Below are 19,768 nucleotides of genomic sequence, written 5' to 3' on the forward strand. Positions count from 1 at the left end.
GAAGGCCATGGTTAATGGGTAATAGGGCTTAGCCCCCCCCCCCCCCCCAAAAAAAAACTTTTTGTGGCAGTCAGCTACAGCAGCAGCACCATGGCGCTAATGTCCCACAGTGCCCAATGCCAATGGCATGCAGCCACTCCTCTGCCACCACGGAAAGCACCAGTGCACACCAGGCCCACAACAGCCCTGTGGGAAGCAGGGGCAGGGGGCTGGTGGGGCTCAGCCCCACAAATAATATTTTCCCCCACCGCTTTTGGCTCTGACTTTTCCTTCTTGTTGCATATCACTGCCCCATTCTATCCCAAAAGCTACAGTTTATCATCTAACCAGAATATCATTTAACTTGACCATCTCTACTGCATTGCCTGTTGATGGACATATGCTTGCCAGAAAGATTTCACCTGCTCCATTTGATTAACATACCGGGTCCCTGTGGTACCAGTGAACCCCTCCAAATTCTTAGTCCAAGGGACAATGCAGAGCCAGAGATCAACACTGAAGTAAAGTCTCATCTGCCTGATTCCAACTAAATTAAACTGATAGAGCATTTTAATTTAGTCATTTTAGTTCCACATCACAATATATAACGTAAAACAGGAACAGTTACAAAAAAGTAGTAGCAAAACTAAGAATTAAGTTGCAGCTACTACTTCTTCCAGAAATTTTAAATTTAAAGTAGCTTGTAGAAATTCATCATAAATTTTCATTCAATCAATTCCACACACAAATAATGCTGTATTTATCTTTTTAATATTACTATAAGAATATAAAATAAAATAAAAAGTTCTATGCTTATGATCTAAAGCAGGGGAGTCAAACATACTGGCCATGGGCCAAATCTGGCCTATGGAGCCAAATATTCCAGCTCCTGGCTCTCTGGACCAAGCCTTCATGCTACATAGGGTATGTGTCAGCCATTGCACCGTGCACTGAGTTTGGTACACCAGCTGGACCCACAAACACATACAGCACAGGAAATTGGTTTAGAGGATGCACTGCATGCAGGACCCATGCCATACCAGCACCAGTCCAGATCCAGCCATGCCACAGCACAGAACTGGTTCAGCAGGGCACTTCATGCAGTACACAATGCATGATGGCCCCTTGTTCTGTGTGCAGCACACATAACCAATCCAGCCTCTCACACCACATGCGGGATGTACCAGCCCTGGGTGCACACTGCATGGGGTATGCAGGCTGGACCCAGTGCTGCACATAGCATAGGGAAGTTTGTCCAGGGCATGAGCTGCATGCAGTGCCCCATCAGAATGGCTCTGCTTGCTGTCTCTGGTATAAGCAGACAGCCTGGAGCCCAATCTAAACTGGCTCCAGGGACAGTTACAAGGCTGGTCCAATACAGGTGCTGCATGCAGCTCTTTCCCCAAACCAATGCCCTGTGCCATGTCCATTGCTGGATCCAGCCCACGCATTGTATACAGCGCAAACCCTGGAGCAGGGCTGGCACATGCTGTGTGTGGACTGTACCCAAAACTGGCAGATGCTGCTGGTAGCATTGGGGGGTGGGGATGGTCCATCCCAATCCAGCGCAGCATCCCTCACCCAGCCAATAGGGCCAGATGAGACTGACACCCCTGATCTAAAGCATTACATATTACAGAGTGAAATCCTGAAAAAGAGCTGATAAAAGACCTCAGGATGTGGGCCATTTCTGCAGAAATTACCATTCTTCTTTTGTTTTCATTTAAATAAAGAATAATTTAGGATTGACAAACACAATAGAGTAACTAAGGTGGGGCAACTGACTCAGGCTCCAACTTGGGTGGAGGGGGGTGGAAAAATATTGCTGATGCCACAGCACACAATCATGCCTACAGCAGAGCAATAATCAGAAGTTACCACTGCCCCATGTATTGTATCACTGTTCCCCTGAGAGCCCAGTTGTGCAGTTCCACCTCTGGGTAAACACAGCATTTTATGCAAATATTTTATGCAAATATGACAATAAGCTCCAGGCTATCCTCAAAACATAGAAAAGAAGGATTTTCAAGTCCTAAACTTTCCTACCTGTATGATACATGAATTAAAAATATGAAAATGCAGTTTACTGAAATCTGCCACCCTCTAAGGATATATTCTATATATCCTATACTCAAATTACAGCTTCAGTAAGATAAAGAATACCAAGGCTCATTGGTAAACTTGCATGAATTCTGATATTCTCCCATCAGAATCACAATGAAAAGTAAACCTGAAAGCTGCCAGTTTGCATATTTATATTTAAAGATTCAGTTGTGTGATATGATGGAGAGTCAGTGGAAAGGAACAGGGATATAAATGGAGGAGAGAAAGGGTTGTGGAGGAGAAGGAGAGAGAGAGAGAGAGAAAATCATTAACATCTGGAAGTAAAGACAACAGCAGCTTTTTCAAATTTTTGCTCCTACAGACTTTTGCATTTATTTTCATTAATATCCCTAGGTTTACAAGCTTGAGGAGTTTCAGAAAAGCTTTCTTTAGATTGCATGATGCTCAGAGTATAAACCATTTCTTTTTGGAGGGTTCTGTATAATCTAAGTATAATGCCAGCCAGTTACAAATAAAATAATAATAATTCTTAGTTAAAGAGAGAAGGAAGAAAGAGGGTGCTAAGGTAGGATTTTTTCATTCACATCCATTAGATAGGACATGGAAGTACAGACATTTTATCCTAAAGTTAATTAATTCTAAAAAAAACGTATTTTTAGGACATTGTTACTGGCACCACAGTGCACAATATCCCCAAAGAACAGCCAGCTTACATAAATGATTTGCTCTCTGTGGATGAAAAATTGCCCAGGGTAACATTACCTCAAGCGTGAATGTGTTTTTCTATATGAAGTAACAAGTTACCACAAGTCCATGTTAATGCATTGTTACCCCAGTGCAATTACCCCAACTTGTTACCTCAATTTCTGTATAAATGACAGACCTAGACCTATCTGGTCACTTTGGGTGGATGCATCTGAAAGGTCAGCATTCATTCACACCTCATTCATGTCCACTTCTGGTATCCATGGTAACTAATGGATGGCCATCCTCCACTCTGCTTTTGAAGATGTGGTAATCCCTTTTGCTAACCACTTTGTTTGCAGGCTGCAAAGTCAGCAAAACACCCTGCCCTTTGCCAAAAAGAAAAAAACCAAAACAAACACTTTGTCACACCCAAATCCACCTCTGCTCTCTTTTCTTATGGCAAAACTCCACCTCACCTACCCATTTCATAACATACACGTTAGTTTGCCCTGCCTTTGTTGGAAGTGAGGATGAGGAGCAAGGGGAGAGCAGAGAAGAAATAGAACAACATCATAACTGCAATACAGCGTACACTATGGAGTCCCCTTCAACGGTAAGGGCTTGACACCCCCCATGCCCATTTTAGCTGCTCTCAGCTAGCCCCTACATGTATGGTTTCCAAATAGCATCCACCCACATTTGGCTTGTCTGCAAAAGGTGGATGCTGGTCTCTGACTTCTGTGCCCAGAAGGAGAGGGTGCTATCTGCACTGCCTTAGGGCAGGGCGGAATTGCCTCTGTGACAGCACAGGTGGACAGGCTTATCTGTGATTGTTATTTATATGCATTCAGCAGTAATCACTTTTTTTTCTTTTTTTATGCAGTCCAGGATGAGAAGGCAGTGCTGAAGTCTGTCTTGCACAGGTAACTGGGGATAAAAGTAACACATCCACTGATGAAATCTTATCCCAAGGCAGTGAGGATGCTGACTTTGTTCCAGAAATGAGAGATTGTTCAGAGGAAGAAGACCATGCATCTACAGAAGCTTCATCCATCTCAGATGAGGAGGAGTTGGTGCCACAAGCAGAAGTGATCCAAACACTTCCAGTGGCAAAGGGAAGAGAATCAACCTGGGGCCACCATGGAAAACTGAGGAGAGCTACAGCAGGATGTGGAGCGGAACCACTGCCACCACCTCCAAAAAACATTGTAGATGATGATGCCTTTAGAGGAAGAAATGGCAGAGTGTGAGAAAAAAGTCCACAGCTAATACATCATCGGAGAACAGCCAAGGACATAGTCCATAAAAGTGCTGGGCCAACAGGAGAAAAAAATAAAGACACAGTGGTGGAAACATTTCACCTGTTTCCCTCACAAGATATCCTGAGTGTTATCATAAGAGAACCAGAGAGGCAGAAAGATGATTCAAGGAGTGGAATGATAGCCATCCTGAAAATAGAAAGGAATGGCAAAAGCTGGATGAAACAGAGATGAATGCCTACATTGGCCTCCTGCTGCTGAGTGGTCTATAGCACAGTGGTCATGAGGCACTGCAGGAGTTGTGGGAGTAACACACTGGGCATCCCTGCTTCCGTGCCACCATGAGTTTAAAACAATTCCATCAAATCCCCAACTACCTGAGATTTGACAACACACTGACACATGAGGAAAGGAGAGCTGTGGACAAGCTTGCTGCCTTCAAAGATATTTGGACACAATTTGTGGAGCAGCTCAGGAAATGATATATTCCAAGAATAAACCTGATGGTTGATGAGCAGCTCTTTGCATTCAGAGGTCGCTGACCCTTCAGACGGTATATGCCCAGCAAGCCTGCCAAATATGGCTTGAAAATTTGGTGGTGCTGTGATGCAGCAACATCATTCCCCCTGTCTGGAGACATCTACCTGGGCAAGCAACCAGAAGCTCCATGCCAAAGTAATCTTGGTACCCAGGTCATTGAAAAACTGGTTCATCCCTGGTACAAGACGGGAAGGAATATTGTGGGTGACAATTTCTTCACATGTACTGACCTAGCATAAGGACTGCTACAGCAGGACTTGACCTATGTGGGTACGATTCAGAAAAACAAGGCCAATATCCCAAACGAAATGCAGGTAAATTGAAGAAGGGAAGGTTTTGGATCCATTTTTGCTTTTGATGGGGAACTCACCCTATGCTCCAAAGAAGTCCAAAGTTGTGCTGTTGCTGTCAAACATGCACCATGAACTGTCAGTGGAAGGAGAGCAAAGAAAGCCAACATCATCCATGACTATGATAAAAACAAGGGTAGGGTAGATAACCTTGACTACTTAGTCTGTATGACCACCTGCAGATGGAAAAATAACAGGTGGCCAATGACACTATTTTTCAATATGCTGGATGTGGCTGCCATTGCAAACTGGAAGTAAAGATCACATTTAAGAAGACAGCAGGAGCTTGGAGAACAGTTGATCAATGGACAAATAAAACGAAGAATGATAGATAAACATAATCTGTCTAAGTCCGTCAAGTCTGGTATGACTGCCCTAAATTACAAATTGCCACAACTCACCCCAGTAGAACCTTCGCAAGTATGAGTGAATGTTCTACTTTTTGTCCAAGGACAGATGACCGCAAAACTCGGAAATGATGCAAAGATTGTAAACAATTTGCTTGTGTGCACCCCAGTACATCGCTGCTGCTTTGTGAGGAATGCGATATTTAGTTAAAACAGTTAGGAAATGTTTTTGGAAGTAACTGCTAGTTTGAAAACCGTGTGAACTGCAGACTTAGCAAATTGTTCATTCACATTTTGAAATTCTAAAAAAAGTTTAAATTTTGTTCAGTGTTCCAGTTAAATAATAGTTTGGGCTCAAATCATCACAAATAGTCTTTCAAACAATCTGTATATTTAATAAATAGTTGTTGGTACATGTATACTGTTGTCACTGGTTCCATTTTGTTCATGCTGGTGGGGTAACAAGTTACCCCATGAGACCAACAATGTTGAATTGCAGGGTAACAAGTTACCCCATGAGAACAACAATGGATACGGTTTCAAGAGAACAGTTGAGGGTTAAAAATCCACAACTAAGCTCTGATTAACTTTAACTAAGTCTGAATCCCACCTAGTGTCTTCATGTGTTTGTACAGCAGGGACTCAGTCATGAATGCATGTTCTGGGCACTGCCATAAATAATAGTGTAATAATAATAGTAACCATCCCATTCAGATTTTAGTTGTGATGTAGCCACCGGAATGGGAATGGGACATGAAAGGGGTGGGCGGTGCAGAACTGCAGTGTCTCACCCAAGTTCCCAGAATACAGTTCCTGATTTAAGTGAAGTGCCAATCAAAGCTCTAGGGAATGTAGAAAAAAGCAGCTCCTTTACCACCTTTGGAAAATATATTGACTGTTTAGGCAAGGCTAGCACACTAGCTCATCAGCAGCACTAGCCTTGTTTTGTCCTTGCTTATAACACCAGAAGAAGGGAAAAGGTAAGAAATGATCCTAAGGTCAAAGGCAAAATCCCCATTCACTTTGATGGAGCTAGAATTTGCATTCCTTGTGCCTTCTCTCTACCTCATACAGGAATTCTGGTAATGAGCATAGGTAGATGAAAGAGACAACTGCTACCAACCAAAAACTTGAGAAAAAAAACCAAGATCTGGATGAGATAGAGACCTGGGCCAAGTGAGAATATAAAAGAACCTAGAAGTTCAAGGGTTAAAGAACAGGGGATTGGGAATCAAGATTCAAGGAATTACATTTAAAAATCAAGACCATTAAAAAAAATGGCAGATACCTATTTAATGCATCCACTCAAAACTGCAGAATGCCTGGCAACTCACCTTTCCCTGACTAAACTACTTTATCTACTGCACTGTACTGACGTTCAGAGCTGCAGCACAGGATTTGATGGCTTTGCTTACTTTTTCCATTTTCTTTCTACCCCCCAGTAGTTTGGTAAAATACTATATTAACCAAATAAATGATGTGTGCCTGGAAAGTGATGGGAGCCCTTCTGTGAATGTTACAAATTCAGCCACAGGCACACATTCTTTAACTGACCCTATTTACAAATGGTCTCTTGCTATGTAAATGCTCAAGAGGTTACATAAATATGTTAATTATTTATCATTTTGGTTCCAGTGCTATTTGGTATCTAGATCACGATCAAGTAGTCCCTATTATACCAGTTAACTAAGTTTGCCATAGATGCCTGACTAGAATGCCTCAGTGCATCTCCTTAGAACCGAATGCAGGCTGTCTTCTGAGTCCAATTTCTAATTGGTAATGCACATTTTATATATGGTCTCTGACACTAGAGATACAGCAACAAAAGGATTTTAGACAACAGTTAATTAGATACACGACTCTTTAATTATAACACAAATTCAGTTTGTATTAGATTTCTTAGACTTTTACATTTAACTAAAGGATTTTTGAAGACTACTTTTTCTCATTTTAGATATTTCTGATGAACTTACCTGCATTTCATTACGAATGTGGTGACAACTTTTCTCTGCATTTTAAAATTAAATTTAGATTTCTAGTTAAGAGTCGACCTTACTGACAGATATTATGCTTCATTCTGAGTTCTAGGCTTCTCATCAAGTTTACCTGGAACTGAAACTTATGTAAAATAAAATACTACCTATAGTTGTATAGATATTCTCATTCATTGTTGTCTCTCTCTTACAAGAAATCACACAAAAAAAGAAAGCACACTCATACTATGGTAAAAACTGTATTTTCTCAAATCCAAGATGAGCCCCCACCACTAAACAACATGGGAAAAATAAAGCCTCATCTTAGATTCAAGTGCTGGCCTGGAGAAGGCAGTGGCCCATGAGGTGGGGGAGGAGGCCCAGGCCATGAAAGTGTTGTGTGGAAGGGGAAGCAGAGGGCAGACCCACCTGTATGGCTTGGCAGGGAGACTTCACAGCCTGCAGCCTGCCCCCTGCCCAATGCCTGCCCCCACCAGCCTGCCCCCAATCCCCACTGCTTACCTTCTGCTCTTGCCCTGGCCCCTCCAGCCACAGCCCAGCCAGGCCCCGAACTGCTTCTGCTCTCTGCCTGCAGTCAAAGAAGAGCAGAGCAGCAGAAGGCAAGTGGGAATGTGCAGGGCGTGGGAAGGCGGGCACAGAGGTGGGGAGCAGGTGACAAGGGAGAGCAGGGGATTAGGGCAGGAAGTGGGGGGGTAGGCCCAGGCATGGGGGAGAAGGAGTGTCGGGGGCAGGTGGCAGGGGGAGTACGGGGTAGGGAGCACTGAGTGTACGGCAGGTACAGGTACAGAGAGGCAAGCACAAAAGAGGGGCACAGGCACAGGGGAGCAAAGGACATGTGGCAGGGGGGCAGGCAGCAGCAGGGGAGGCACAGGCATAGGGAGCAGGGGGCCAGGCACAGGAACAGAAGGGCAAGGAAGGGTCTGGCCCCTCTCCCCTCCCAGCTGCTTTCCCCACCAAAGCTGTGGATGGGATAAATTTAAGATAACCTTCTAAATTCTATACATGGAAAATTATAACACATTTGTAATTTTCCGTGTCTAGAATCTAACTATTGGGTGGGATGGTCATCTAAAATTTGAAGTCCTAAATAAATGGGTAAATACAGTTGTAACTTAACTGTTCTTAGTCTCAAAGTCTGTGAGATGAATCTCCATGAAAAAAGAAGATAGCATTCAAATGAAAGCACACAAGACCTGATTGTCATCTCACACTGGTGTAAATCAGGAATAATTCTACTGAAGACAATGCAGTAACACCAACCTAGAAACAACATGCTGTCAGTGATATAACAAGGCTTTCTATTCTTATCACTTCTTTTACATAATTATAAATATTCATATAGTGAACTTCTGAAACACATTAAAATTCTCCTCTCATCAACCTCATTCACAAAATCACAATGTTGCTTAACATGTGAGACTTCCATTCCCAGTGTGCATAAATGTATCACACTTCAGAAGACAGTATGTGTGTCTGTGTGTGTTTGTGAGAGAGAGAGAAACAGAGACGGACAGAAATTCACACACAAACAAGTGCATGAGCTAGCCAAAAAGGATCTTTCCATAAAAAAAAATTTCATCATTTTCTTTCTGAAGATAATGAATGAAAGCCTCACTCAAATTAAGGATTTAATTTATGATTGTTTGCAAGACAATAAATGTCTGCTTGGTCACTAAAAAGTTCTGCGTACCCTTTAAGTGGTGCTTCCTAATCTGCTATAAAACAAATCCTTTGGCACAACTAGATGCAAAAGCAACTATAATTTCAAGCCAATGAGACAAATTCTGTCCTCTGTTATACCCCTGAAAATCTTCTAGTCTTACAAGCTACCATTACAAATGTTTAAATTTCTTTTTATATTTTCCATGGTGTAAGTGTAATATCCAGCATCATTAAATCAATTAGACTTTTCCATTGACTTCAATAAAGCCAGGGTTTCACCTCTTTTGTTTAGAGTGTGCACTTTCAAGGATTGAGATAAAATATTATTTACTTCTTCAGTTTGCTAGAAGAAAATGCATAATGCCATATACCTCATTTTTAAGAATTTTATCTTTTACATAGCCGTTTATAGAGATCTCCCTAACTTAAGATGCTTATTACAGCAGCACATCTTGTTTTGCCCCTTCCAAAAATGATGCTTATTTCATTCAACTTTTTACCAAAAGTAAAACGCTTCTGTTATTTGTGCAAGGTATTGTTATTCATGCTAAGGACATTAATCCCACATGATTCTAAGGTCCAAGTATTGCTTTGGTTTAGCTTGGTTTGGGTTTACGGGTAGGGCTGTGCAAAATGGGCCCTATTTGATTCAGATTTGGATTCAGCCTGAATCTGGGACAGTGATTCAATTTGTTGATTCAGATTTCTGTCCCTTATTCGATTTGGACGAATCTGAAGATTCAATGCTGACTTGGTGAATTAGCAATTTGGCCACAGGCACAGCTTTAAAAGTTTTTTCTCCATACCTCGAGGTAGCAGCATGGCTCATGATTGCTGTGGTGCTGGGGTGCATGAAGTGTCCCACAGGAGCACGGGGGGCTCTCCAGTGAACCCAGAAGTGGACCAGAACTACTTCTGGTCCACTTCTGGGTCTGCCAGGGAGCATGCTGTGGGGCCCCCCAGCTCAGTGATGGGCTGCAGGGGGACCCCGGGTACCCCCCCCCTCGACCCAGGAGGCACCAGTCACTGAACTGGGGAAGTGCAGGGGGGCCCCCCTGCATGCTCCCCATTGGACCAGGAAGTGGACTGGAAGTGCTACTGATCCACTTCCAGATCTAGCTGCCAAGCATGCTGGAGAGGCCCCTGTGCATCTGTGGGACACTGCATCTACCCCAGCACTGCACCATTTGGAGCCCTTGCTACCTAGAGGTATGTAGAAAAAACATTTAAAGCTGTATCTACATCCAAATTGCCAAATCTGTCCCAATCTCTCCAAATCGATTTGGAGAGATTAAAAGTTCCTCTGATTCGATTCGGATTCAGAGATTTAGCCACCAAATTAGACCGAATCTCTGCCAAATCGAATCAGGGACTGAAGCTTCACACAGCCCTATTTACAGGTAGGTTTATCATGCACATGTACCCCTATCTAGTCTTGCTCTTATACTTAGTTATCTACCACAACCCTCCCCCCACCCCCATAATATTTGGCCTCTAAGTAAAGCAATTCAAAATCAAGAATCCACAAATATCTGAGTGAATTTTTCAGTTTGAAGACAATGAATAAAAAAGAACAAATGGAATAAATAGTGTTGAAGTGGTATGGGTATACAAAACCTATATTGCTTCCAAAACATAGTTAGGTTTTAACCTGACATTTTGAGATATTTTTCAGGCCATGCTTGTTAGTCATACCTAGCAACATGAATTATTCATTAACATGAGAGCCATCCAAACTAATTGCTTTAAAATGTCTTACACTTATAAAACATAACAGAAACCCACTTATAATATCTTCTTTGTCTTAAGTAATGCTGTTTTTCTTTCTCTTAGAGATTATTAATGAGGAAGCCTATTATTTCTTCTTCTAAAACCTCAAGTTTTCTTCAGGATAGACTCCTGTTTATATTTTTCACTTTAAAAATACCATGATTCCTCTCTATTTCATGTTACAAACAAGCCACTTGGGTTCCATCATTTTTATTTTACTGAAAAATTGCCTGGAATATTATATGATTTATGACTGCTAGTTAATTTTGCAGGTTGCCTTTGATCAATTCAAGCCCTGTTGAGCTGTAAATATGGAACAGCATTGAAAGTTAGATTAAATAACCTATATTTTTATTTATGTCTCCTTTTCCAAAATTCACATAACTTCAGAATGATGCTAGCATCTAATCTAAAGAGAGTTTGGTTTTCCTAAGCACAGTTATCTTGGAAATATCTCATTAGGGAAAATAAAGGTATGTGGCTGGAAACTCTTCAAACTTTTTGATATATCTATTTCTATAATAAAGAAAGTATTGTTTCAGTGTGAAACACAAACACACACACATACATACACACACACACATACTGAGACCCTCAAACTACACTAGTAGCCCTTAAAAAGTACACAAGTAGTCATACCTGTAGTCATTAAAACACTTCTTAAAGATGAGATGGTAATGATCCTGCCATTCATTTTTTTGTCTAATAGTTTGAATGCTTGCCTAAAAACTAGGAGATGAAAATTTAATTCTTTCCACAGGCATCTCTCACCGCAGCATAAAAGCACCTTAACCACCAGTGCACTCTTGATCTCTCCCATTGAAGACGTGTCTCTGTTCAGAAAGAGCTAACATTAATGGGGCCAAAAAGAGAGCACCGGTGAAAGCATGGCACTCAGTTGAGAGTGGTTAGGGGAATGGCCCTGGTCCCTCCCTCAAGAATTGTTTATGCATTTACACTGAACAGGCACTGAATAAATAACCTGGGACCTCCTAAGTGAGAATTCTGATTACAAGGATACATGGTCATGCTTCCAATTTGTGCTATCTTTTTGGCTATTTTGCATTCTTTTCTGCAGAGTAGCACAGCTTCAAGAGGAGGATTAGAGTGCTTGCACCCAGCTTAGCCTATAGCATCATATAACCAAAGCACTACCACTTGCTGGTAAAATGATCTTCTAGACTAGAATATAAAAGATGGGTGGCATCACCATCTCCCCCACCCCTCTTCCCTCCCCCTCCCCCCCATTCTACACACACCCTTACTACTGTCATTTTAAAACAAAATAGTGAATCTTGCACAACTCCTGTGTGCACAGGCACAGTCTGGATGGCTAGAGGAAAGTGGGGAGATCACTTTGCCACTTGTTCTGCGCCATCAGGAGCAGGACAAGCAGTGAAGTGTGTTTCTTCCAGTGAAGAGGATCAGCAGTGCCACAACACATATAGTATCTCTACACAGATATCTCTTCTGAGTCAATATGACCCTATATGTCATATATATTTTCATGTCAAAAGAAGTAAGAACATATATAGAAGGCATCTATGCATCCCCCTACAGCACCATTGTTACTACACCACCTTTAAGTACTTCCTTTTGGACATACTAAATGATGGCACAGTAACAGCCCATACTGCACTGTGCTGGCAGCACATGGAGGGTTTTTTTGCCACAATGTCACCATAGCAACATGCTATAGCAAGGGAGCATGTTGCTACAGTGACATAGCTGCAGCCTCCAAGTTTGTGCCCACCAACACTACGTCGCCATAGCATGTTGCTACGGAGACATAGCATCACATGTAGATGCACTCAGAGAGGCATTATCAGTATTCTGCCCAGACTTGTTTCCAGCATCTGCAAAAGTCTGGGTTCAAGTCTAGCATCACGGTTATGGACACAATAGTTTGTCAGCAGTTTAAGGCCACAGAGAGAGTTCCCGCTTCTCCACTGAGGTCAAAAGGCAACATATGAGATTCTCTTTTTTATTTCTACTTCACCAGTAGAAGCTTCTGGTATTGTAGCTATTGTTTAAACCTACCACCTATTATCATTGCACTCACAGTCCTAATTGTGTACAATAAAATGAAGGAAAGATGGGAGAAAAGAGTTTCCTGGGATATAATGTATAAACCAGACCTTTTCTATGTGATATTTTGAATTACTAACTTCCAAGTCTTTTGACCTTTTCACATTGGCCAGCCTAGGAGTTTTCCAGACAATTGGCATTTTTAGAATGCATTCATTATGGGGAAGGCACTATGGCACAGAGAAATATTTGAAAGATACATTTTCCTTTAAAATGATTTTGCTACCCCACCTTTTAAGTGACTGTTGGCTCAGAGATGCAAAAAAGGCAACAGTGGTCTTTACTCCTAGATATCTTAACTGATCTGAGCAGCTGAAAAAGAAACCCAAAATAAAGTCTGCATGAATATCAAAAATAATAATAAAAAACCCTCTTCTTTTTCACCACAGAAAGTCACTATCCTAAAAAAACTTGCTGTTAGCCTGTGTATCTTGCATTTCCCTACTTTTCCAAGAGGTCAATACTGAAAAAAAAATATTATTTTGAAAAATAATCCTATTAACAACAGCATGACAAAGGAAATCAATTTGCAGTAAACAATCTGCTACTGATGGAAGAAACATGATGTAAAATGAAAAGTTTCAGATTCTATTGGGGAAACTCATAACATTATAAAAAAAAAAACTTTTCCTCTATAAAGGAGTATTGGAAACAAAATAAAGATGTCCTGAATTACGGTTCTTTGTAGTCAAGATTTTTGGCAACTTCTTACATTTTTCAGTAAATACCCCATCCTTATTACTAGTTTCCTTCCACTAAAATGTGAAAATTAGGGGAAAAATGTTCTGTATAAAAAGAATTTTCCTAGCCCTCTTACTTACTCTGCCAATTATTTTTGTGTATACTTGTAATTAAAGCCATTCAGAGCTGCATCAGCCTTGACTTGTAGAGATCAATACCATAGTTTAACAGAAAGATGATGATCTGCGTCGTTAGTAGACTTTGCCCATACTTGTACAAATAAGATTAGAAGCAGCATGTATAGTGAGCTGTAAGTACATGACATTTTCCCAATAAGTGTTTTTCATTATTTTGAAGTGTGCATAAAACTCCTGCCACATTGAATCTTCCAATTCTGTACCATATGTCATTTAGGATTTGAGTTCTGCTAGTACCCAAGCTACCTGACAAGAAAGTTACCTCTTTACTGATGTATTATTCTAGACAAAATAGCAAAGATTTAAATCCATCATGCATGGCCCAATATTTAGGTCCTTAGACATATCTAGGAAAGATTCCAAGTGACACCAATAGAGTTTTACCCAAGTCTTGAGGAAGGATGATTTGGCCCTCAGACATTTTCATGTATATTAATAGCCACATAACCTACACAGGAAAATGGCACTCATTCCGGTATAAGAATATCCACATGAGGCATTACATCAGTGTAACTATAAAAGATTAAGAACATCAGTATAATTATCCTGGTAAATTTCCCCAGGTAGCCAGTCCCTAATGTGCCCGATGTTACAACTGGAAGGTCATGGAAAATACACTTCACAGTAAATTCTAAACATTGCAAAAATATGTCTGTGGCACAGATAAAGAACATATTGATAAGGGATGGCGTACAAGAATTCTCTTATACACCTAACATGTCCATAACTGATTTCCACAAGATATCACTGAGGCCAGGAACTTAGTAGACTTCAGAAAAAGATTAGAAATATATGACCAATGAGAAAAATCAACATCTACAATATTTAGGACAAATGACTACATGAAATATAAACCATCCAGGTTTAAGCCAACCAATGATGGAAAGGGTTAAAATGTCATTTCTCCTAAATAGTTCATTCCATAATTGTCTATTATGAGGGGTTTTACACCTTTTCTTGAAGCTTCTAATACTAGTTGCAGTTAGAAACAGGCTGCTGGGCAAATGGTTTGACCCGGTATAAACATTCTTATATTTAATTCCTGTTAAAACTATATACTAGATCATACAACATACTTTGATTCTTCCCCAATTGTTAAAGCAAACTAGTGAATGACATCCAAATACAAAAGAAAGATAACCCCAGAAATGCTTTACCTACTACTACACAATTAAAAACAAAAGGCTTCTGTAATATATCTAATTATATATCTACTTGCTTTTAATTGCAAATGCCAGTCAATCATTTTCATGAGGAAACTTACCAATATACTCTGAAGTACATAATGTAGTTTTAAATGTCTGTAAGAGACAAACACAGCAATAAATGTAAGTATTCTGCTTTTGTTATTCAGAGAATGATAATGCTGAACCTAAAATTCACTCAATTTTCCAGGATGAAGCAACATGTTTGCTCATTTGGAGAAATGGAAAACAATTGCAGAACAATTTGTTTCATTTTTTCCATTAAACAGGAACTAAAAATCCCCTTCTGTTTTGCTGGATTCATTCTTACCCTAGTAGCACAACATAATAATATCATCATTTCACTTTGCAATGGACCCAGCAGCTTCTTTCTCTAATAGCCTTCTTAGACTTTCAGTATCATTGTAGTGATTGCAAGACATGAATACCTCCTGCAGTTCTTAAAGTGGCTTCAGTGTATTTCATAACACATTTTTATAAGCAAGTGACATTTCCTTGTGTTTTCAGTTCTCCAGAATAATTTAGAACATACATTACTGGTTCATATAAATTTGTTAACTGCAGGATTGCAAAGAGGTTGGGGGGGGGGTTCTTCCTTCTGTTTTTGTTTTAACTTCTGTTAAAACTTATTGCCGTGTTCAAAAGAAACTCATCAAACCACATAAAATATAAAAATTGTGTAGGAAATGGCTTCAAATACCAGAGACTTTGTCTGAACTGAAATGCTTATCATTTAAAAAGAGTGTTTCCATTTCATTTCAAAAGGGCAACTATCCAGCTGATGACTGGATAGTTCATATAAGAATTAATGAGATATGAATCCCTTCATCAGTTTACATTGTGCATGGGTTGGTAGCAACTGTTAGGGCCTTGTTACACATTGCACTTTGAACTGCTTAAATGTTGATCTGTGTTAGTGCTAACTAAAGTTTGGAGTGATCACACCTTAAGGCTAAAAACTTTCTCTGACTATATTCTACCTGTACAGCTGTGAGTTGCTACTAGAGGGCTAGCGAGCAGGAGCCTGACTAGCAGCTACAGCTGTGAGTTGCCACTACAGGCCTGGTGAGCCAGGACAGGCTTCTACCCCTGGTCTACATAGCAGGATGCGAGATAAAGGTGGGGAGGAGAGTGGGAATATGAAGCTGGGAGGCAGAGAGTTAATGGGATGAGGGTAGGTAATGAAATGGAAAGTGGAAAGGAAATGGGAGTGAGGCAAGGGTGGCAAAATGAAGTCAGTCAGTCACTGACAGATAAAATAAAAGATGTAAAAAAAAAAAAAGGATTTAAAAAGAAATAAAGAGGAAGTACATTAAATAACGTCTCATGTTTCAATAAACTGGGATCTAGGATTGGGGTATGGGGGATGCTAATTGTGGTTCCTGGGATGGCTGGGAGGTGGAAGCAGTGAGGGAAGGCACTTTTTGGAGAGCTGTTGCCCCTGCTCATGGGGAAGAAAGCCCCAACTCATGGGAACTCAATCTAGCCCCCAATCTTGTTTCCCTCTCACCCTTCTAGACCCCAGTCCTGGACCTGTCCATGCCCTGCAGCCTGACTAGCTGGCATGTGCTCTTGAGGCTGTTTGCACTAGGTTGCACCCCTGGAGGTGGGAAGGTCACACCCCCAGGGGCAGGAGGGGGAGTTGGCTTGGTGCCAGAACCATCTCTGGGCAGCAGAGATCAGGAGGTGGAAAGTTTGTCCACACAGAACAGGATGGTGGGGAAGGGAACACTGCATCTTGGGATGCAGAAAGACTGCAACTTGGGTGGCTCATCAATGGGGAGAGGCCATACATTAATGAACATGACTTAGATGACATAGAGCAGAGATAAATCTGTTCTGGAGTGGTGTAATTTTAAGGCACCTAAAATGTGCTTAAAAATAATTTCAGGTATTAATGTGTGGTCAATCCAGAGGTTAAGAGCTCTTGCAGCCACCTAAAATTAAAGTGCAACAAGGCCCTAAGTCATTATTCCACAACAGGTATTATTTTGTGGCAGCAGGACCTTATGCAAGATCTAATGTTCAATGAATTCAATTAAAAGATTTGCCTTGGTTTTATCGGACTTTGGATCTAGTTTTTCATGAGCTAATTTCTGTATCTGAAAAAAACCAGCATTTGGTACACACAGCAGTAAGGCAAAGACTAAAAGGGCATGAAGAAGAAACTAATGCTTGTTCTTCCATGTGAAGCTGAAATACAGAAGAAGGTTGTGGTGGTGAAGCTTGCCAAATTTTTAGCAATTCTACAGACAAAACTGAATATTTCAGTTCCCAGGCCCGTCAATTGGATGCTTTAAACAAGCACAAATTTCATTTTAGTAGAAAAAGTAAGAACAGGAAAAGAAAAAAACAATACCATTCCCATTAATCTCTTCTTCATCTGTTTAGTTTTTAGGAATGTATCTGAGGCTCAGCCAAGTCTAGAATAAATACTTAACCAGTGGCTATGCCTGCTAATTGTCTGTAAGGCCTATAGGTTAAACAATGTCAGCTAAAACAGGGCTCAGAAGGGTGCACAATTACCAACTCATGTTTGTAGGTTTATTTCTCAGGTATTTAACTCCCTGCATATTGATTGGTTAATAATGTTCTTCAATCAATCAGAACATAAAAACCATCACAATTAAAAGTAATTACTGCACAGCAATTATATAAAAACTGTTACTTTAAATATTCCATATTTTTCTACTATGACTTACTAATAGCCTGAACTCATCTCCCATTAACCCAAAACAAATAGAGATTGCTTAAGTTCTGAACTCTCAGCAATCTTTTATTCCTCCTAACTATAGCCATTAAACCATTCTAAAACTATCATTTAGTTTTAAATGGAATGACAGTGGAAAGAAGAAACTTACCCCATTCTGAAACAAAAAAGAAAGATGAATTAAAGCAACTCCAGCTAAGTGAAATGATAGAAAAAGAAAGGAGTTAAAAGCTGAGGTAGTCCTTTTGTTTGTAGGTACCACTAATTATCCCTAGTAGATAGTTCTTTAGGTGGCATCAGCATCTACTACAGTTTTAGGAAAGCTTGGAGCTGCTTTATAGTAGGGCTGGCTTCACTGGGCATGTCTACACATGTGCTTTACTGAACAGTAGACTAATTTACTGCACAGTAAAGCATCACCGTTTACATATGCATGGCAATTTGGCTGGTGTAGGCTCATTTACAGTGCCATCAGATCATCCTGTCAGACACAGGTATTATCTGACAGCAGAGTAAATTACTGCACTTAAACGCCCAAGTAGACAGTGACATCAGGAGTAGTTTACTCTGGAACAAATTTAACCAGAGTATATTCAGTCACATTCATTGGAATTGCACGTGCAGACGTGCCCTCTGTCACCAAATCTCAACTAGCATTTTGGCTTTCTTCCGTAGCAGCGCTCATCAAAAGTAACAGTTAAACTTGCTGGCCCATAACTTTCAACTAGGAATAATTAAACACAGGGTTTAAACCTTTAAGACAAAATCCTATTGTATCCAGCATGATAGACTACTGTTGTTAAGAGTGGTCTTCAAACATCTTTGATAAGTGAAATTATGTTAAGTGTAGGAAGTCGACATTGCAGTAAAGAGTTTCCATTTTAAACCTACATGAAAAATTAAAGCCCAGCATACACCACATGAAGTATTAAATTTTGCATAAACTAACATTTCAAATCAAGGGCTTTTGGCTTACTTTAACTATGGTATCAGTTTAGTATCAGACAGAACTTTTTGTTTAAGGAATATAGGCTAAAATGGCAGGAGAATAAATTCAGTTTCTGATGTCTTTCCACCTACAGTTTCTTTGATTTCCAGCTGTAACCTAGTTAAAATAAGATGACAAATCTTTTCACTAAAGGAAACTATTGCTCTGTTCTACTTCTCAACTTTTTATGTTATTTAGGATGTGGGAGCAAGAACTTCAGCTGTTTGACTAGAGCAGAGAAATTTTGCTTTCATATCTGTAAACATGATCCTCTGAAGGATTTCCTGAGTGTTTCGGTGAATAATTTTACTTGTATGTCAACCTCAGCATGATGGAGGTATTCTAAGAGCTAACCTCAAAAGCAAGTTCCTCTTGAGGTAATAAGATGCCACACTTTCACCTTTGGAGAGGCATTCAGCTAGGAGATTATAAAAAATAATAATTAAATTGACATTGGAAAGTATGAACAAAGACATTTTGTTAATTTGTACAGATAATGAATATTTAATACTAAAATGTTTTTCCTTGCCAGTGTGCAAAATGTTACCTTATCGAAGCTGCAATGATTAAATGGCAGGAGATAGCATTTGAATTGGTTTCTAAAAAGCTTCCTTTCCATTTTTCAGAACATTACAGAAAGTATTAGATATGTTCCCTGACCTTTTAGGTAATATATTGTAGTCCATAATGAAATATAGCACAAGAAGAAATAACTCGCTTTTGTATTATCATCTAGGCTTTTTCACATTTATTTTTCTCTTTCTTTTTGACACATTCTTACACAAGTACAATGTAAGTAGAAGACATTCTTTCAGTATGATCCAAAATGACTCCATCAGACATCAGTCCTCTTTTATATATATATATTGAAAAAATGCTCTCTTCTGAGCCCAACACTGTAAGATACATTATAATATTAGCAAGATCAAAATCTCCACTGTTTAGTAGGTATTTTGCCTTCACTGGAGTCACCAATAACAACATACAACTATAAAATACTATTTATTGAATATAGTATTGAATATACAGTCTATATAGTATTTTATAGTTGTATGTTGTTATTGGTGACTCCAGTGAAGGCAAAATACCTACTAAACAGTGGAGATTTTGATCTTGCTAATATTATAATGTATCTTACAGTGTTGGGCTCAGAAGAGAGCATTTTTTCAATATATATATATAAAAGAGGACTGATGTCTGATGGAGTCATTTTGGATCATACTGAAAGAATGTCTTCTACTTACATT

General features: G+C 39.9%; 1 long non-coding RNA gene across 1 annotated transcript in view; it reads right to left on the bottom strand.

Moving 5' to 3' along the window:
• Nucleotides 1-14,065: 14,065 nt before the first annotated feature.
• Nucleotides 14,066-19,768, bottom strand: part of LOC109297464 — a 36,931-nt gene continuing 31,228 nt past the window's right edge. Inside the window, exons 2-4 of the long non-coding RNA XR_002097320.1 lie at nt 18,876-18,939; nt 14,883-14,919; nt 14,066-14,131 (exon numbers count right to left, since the gene is read on the bottom strand). This is a non-coding gene — a long non-coding RNA (uncharacterized LOC109297464). The remainder of the gene's footprint in view (nt 14,132-14,882; nt 14,920-18,875; nt 18,940-19,768) is intronic.

The sequence above is a fragment of the Gavialis gangeticus genome, unplaced genomic scaffold (assembly GCF_001723915.1).
Source record: "Gavialis gangeticus isolate Ggan-Ray unplaced genomic scaffold, GavGan_comp1, whole genome shotgun sequence".
Classification (NCBI taxonomy): Eukaryota; Metazoa; Chordata; order Crocodylia; family Gavialidae; genus Gavialis; species Gavialis gangeticus.